The sequence below is a fragment of the Oratosquilla oratoria genome, chromosome 11 (genome assembly GCF_046742065.1).
Source record: "Oratosquilla oratoria isolate Oo_2021 chromosome 11, ASM4674206v1, whole genome shotgun sequence".
Taxonomy (NCBI): Eukaryota; Metazoa; Arthropoda; class Malacostraca; order Stomatopoda; family Squillidae; genus Oratosquilla; species Oratosquilla oratoria.
Window position 1 is genome coordinate 56,482,309 of NC_134787.1, and position 5,000 is coordinate 56,487,308.

Consider the following 5,000-nt stretch of genomic DNA (forward strand, 5'->3'; position numbering starts at 1 on the left):
CCAGTATGTAGTACCCAAAACCAGTCAGTCAGGATCATGCTTAGGCTGAAGTATCCATATATATATATATATATATATATATATATATATATATATATATATATATATATATATATATATACATATATATATGTTTGCCACGGTAAATATCTATATACAGTAAACCATGACGTAGATGAGATTAAGTTTCATAACCCTGATTGTCCAGATTTACAATACATAGAACCGTGGTGATCTCTGGGCAACACTGACAACATATCAAATTACAGGATAACGGATATGACATGCACAAACTAACATGGTGAGCCAAGCGAAGTGTGTTGGAAACCATCAGAGTTATAGTGAAAACTGAAAAAGAGGAAAATGATTAATAAACATTAAGTCATTGCATCTTGAATTGCTATTACCTCCGCAGCATAACCATCTAAATCACACATCCACATATGCGTGCACACACACATACATATATACATACAATCATACATACCTGCACATTAACCAAATGTGTGAAAATTTGGTAGAAATAAAGTGAATGAATTACTTGGTTGACAATAAATTTAGATTCAGAAAAGGAGGATCTTGGGTAACTAACCTCTTATGCTTTTACTTGAGTGTGGTTGATGTGCTACCATGGTAGAAAGGATTGGATAGATTATGTATACATGCATCATGAAATGTCTTTCAGCAAGTCACGCACGTGAGATTAATATGGAAGTTGAAAAGCGTTGGCGAGTTTAAGGGGAATATATTGGAATGTAAAATTTCCAGAAGAATAGGTGCAAGCGAATATCAGAGAAATATGAATTGTCGACTTTGAGAGATGTGACTGATGGGGTGCCACAGTGCTCGGTACTGGCACCAGTAATGCTTGCGATGTATGTCAATGATCAAGTGAGTAGAAAAGGTACTTATGCATTGTTATATACTGTTAATGCCAAATGCCAAGCTCTTGGAAAGAGCGAAAAGTAGAGTGGCTCGAAAATTACTACAAAGACCTACATGATTTTTATAGATAGAGCCTGTGGTAGAAGATAAAATAGAATTAAAGAAATGTGTACACACATATATACACACATACATACGCGCATACACACACACATAAATACACATACACACACATACACACGCAAACACAAACACAAACACCACTGATTTGTATGTCCTTCGAAGACATTTACTTTCGCCCAGTCTAGAAACATGATCTCAGATTGCCTTGTTCTACTCTCTCCCAATTCCATTTCTACCCCAGTCTATAAAATGTATGCAGTTGATATCCAATACAAAAAGTCAAATGAAAGATACTAATTTCTTTAATATCAGAGTCATTTATATAGAGCTGGAAAGTGTATCAATCTAAAGAGAAATCAGGCAGCTCTTTTACCAAAACTATTTCAAATTATCCCATTGGATGAAGCCCGCATTCGTCAAGGCTTTGCAATGCTTGCATTTGATGAGCTTGTGGGGAAAAGAGCTACGAAACAGTAGTAAACACTAAAAAAAATGCATGGCACCTGAGCTTATCTAATTTATTTTTAATTATCATTATTAGAATATCTGTTCAGTACTAGAAATGTGCGTTTTGAGCAAGGCGTCTCACACTTGTAGAAATTTGGTAAATGGCGTTTGGACAATGTTGGTAAATGATGTTATGTTGTTTCCCAGCCCCAAGAGCAAAGTTCTGAGACAAAGGATTACCATCTACTATTTCTCATCGAGTTACTTCGCTGACAGTAGTTTTGTTCTTAGGCGATCGTCTGAAGACGAATACTTTGATTAAGGAGAAGGAAATATTCAAAATCGTTAAAATGATAAGTCGAAGACAAATATAAAAAAAACTTACAAGTTCTTCAAGCATACAAGAAACTAATTCATGGGTGTAGACATTAGATTCTTATCATCATTATAACTGCCTCCAGACGATTTTATTCAGTTAAGGAAACCCCATTACCTAGGAAGTTAAAAAAGAAAAAGAGACTTATGTGAATATTTGATTAAATCTCTCCTGTTAAGTAGAAACAATTTCATGGTCGTAACAAAGAGACTAATGTGAATGAACATAATGCAAGGATACAAAAATCCGAGAAACAAGGGAATCCATGATGAAGGTTTCCAAAAAATGTTTCCAACATAAAGAGAATCTCTTAAGAAAGGAAAACTGTGTATCAAAGTGTGACACGCATATTAGAAGACACAAAAGGTAATGAATTTACTTTGATTAACAAAATAAATTCTTGCTATCAGACATACATTTGTACAAAAAAAAATGACGCTGGGAACGAGTATTATAAGGATTTAGTCTTTGTTAACTAGAAGACGACAAAAGGAACCAGAGAGAGAGATGAGGGTACTGCTTCGGCGCTTCAGAATACGAGAAGACTATAGTCTAGTTGATGGGGTCAAGCGATGTACATCTAAACCCTTCTGTCCTTGATCCGTTCCTAAGTTCAGTAGAAACGTCCGGCATTATCAGAAACTTCTCTCGGAAATGTTCTCTTTACAATGATATCGGTAAATCAATACTGCACATTGAAATCATTGTACAGATCTGATTAGTCCTACAGGAAATACGAGAATGTGTTCAAGTGAATGAGAACCCGTGACATTAGCTAGAGAAAATAAAAAAAATTCTTAATCCACCAGATGAAGCAGAAGAAAAATAACACCAGAATTGCTAAGACAAAGTTTAGAGCAAAAATTTGAGCAAAGATGTTTGCATTTATGAGCCTGTATAATTGTTTGACCTGGAAAAAACAAATAAATATCTAGTTCTATGCAGATTTACAAAAAAATGCACATAAAACAAATGTTCATTAAGCAAAAAGCTCAGCTTTCTTGAGCCAGAGTTACTACTAGCCTGGAGTGCAGAGAATAATGTCTAGTTTTATAGACTTAGAAATTGCACAAAGGACAAAGGTTACTTGGTGACATGGCTAACACGATTTATGTATAAATACAAATACACATGTACATGTACATTTCTGTGTATGTGTCTGTGCGTGTGTGTGTGTGTGTGTGTGTGTGTGTGTGTGTGTGTGTGTGTGTGTGTGTGTGTGTGTGTGTGTGTGTGTGTGTGTGTGTGTGTGTGTGTGTGTGTGTGTGTGTGTGTGTGTGTGTGTGTGTGTGTCTGTGTGTGTGTGTGTGTGTGTGTGTGTGTGTGTGTGTGTGTGTGTGTGTGTGTATGTGTGTGTGTGTGTGTGTGTGTGTGTGTGTGTGTGTGTGTGTGTGTGTGTGTGTGTGTGTGTGTGTGTGTGTGTGTGTGTGTGTGTGTGTGTGTGTGTGTGTGTGTGTGTGTGTGTGTGTGTGTGTGTGTGTGTGTGGGTGGGTGGGTGTATGTGTGTGTGTGTGTGTGTGTGTGTGTGTGTGTGTGTGTGTGTGTGTGTGTGTGTGTGTGTGTGTGTGTGTGTGTGTGTGTGTGTGTGTGTGTGTGTGTGTGTGTGTGTGTGTGTGTGTGTGTGTGTATGCATGAGTACATGCGTGCGTGTGCATGTGTGAGTGTATAAAGAACACACTGATAAACAAAACGAAGCATCACAAAATCTTGTCAAACGTTACATTCCTTTGTTTTATATTATTTCCCTCTATTCGAGGTCCTGAATATCTGAGTTCCTGACGCCTTCCTCCCGTGAGACAGAACCTAGCATCAGCCTTGACCGTTCTTCATAACTCGAGACCGTTTTCGTTTTGACAGTTTGAACAACCCCTGGTTCGTGCCCATGCCTGGAATGACCTTCCTCACGCACTTTTCTCCGTTTTCTAATATTCTTGCACCAACACAACTTACAAGCCCCTGCCCTCCACACTTTTACCTTTTCCATCCCTCTGCCCTCACTCGCTCTCCATTTTTTTCTTTTGGTTTCTCATTAAATAACAAAAAAATTGTTAAGTAAATAAAAATAAAGTGCGTGTGTATTACTGTCCCCCGGGTCAGAAAATTATTAATCTATTATCAAATGAGAAGAGGGAAGTGTCTCGATATAATTTTTTGAAAGAGTTCAGGAGAAAGAAAATTTAAAAGATGTCCTGCTGAGGAGGTCCAGTTTCTTCTCGAAAAAAAAAATGTTCCCACTAAATAACTAATACAAACATTTGTGTGTTCAGAAAAATCATGAAGTTCTTGGAGACTTTAGTAGTGTATAATCTCCAGCAAAGTCAAGGAAGAAATAGAAAAGAAAGTAACTCGAGGGAGAGCATAACAGAATAGTCGAGGTCAAGAATGGTTTTGGGGTCCACTCTTCTCGTAAAGATTGATAGAAAAGAGTGAAGATGGTAAATGAAATTTCATCTTATGGTAGCTGTTACCAAAGTTTCCGAAAATGGATAAACACCTCAGACAGGAAAGCAAAGCCACTCTAAGACAACTACACCAGTGATCAGAGATAAGATCGTGAGTCAATAGAGGATATAGAATCAGCCAAGAAATGTATTTATCTATCTAAAGACAGACAAATAACCCGTTGGAGAAAGCAAGAGGTTTGAGGACTTCTTACCAATGGATAAATATCTGATGAATCGTTGAATAGACTCAACACAGTTTCGGGAAGAAGTAAGCTTTTTGTTTTTAAGGCGTCTAAAGGGTAAAGCTTCATTATGGACTTTCAAAGCCTTCCGACCTCTCGCGTGGGAAGTGCGAAAACAACAGTTACGGAGGAAATCCATTGGGTTAGTAACACTGACTGGTCGTGCTTACTTCTACCTAAATAAGTGCACCCTTCTCCCACCCTCTCTTCTTCCTTCATTTCTTTTTTCGTCTCCTATTTCTTCTCCTTTTCCATGTCCTTTTATTTATATCTTACTCCTCCTGTTTCTCCTCCTCTTCCTTTTCCGCCTCCTTTTCCTCTTCTTCCTCCTCTTCCTCTTCCTCCTCCACCTTCTTTTCTTCTCCTCTTATTCTTTACCATATCTCCCTATTTCTCCTCTACCTATTTCTTCTCTTCATTTGTTTCTCCTACTCATCTTCGTTTCCTGTCCCTCCCCCATATCTCTCTCTCTCTCTCTCTCTC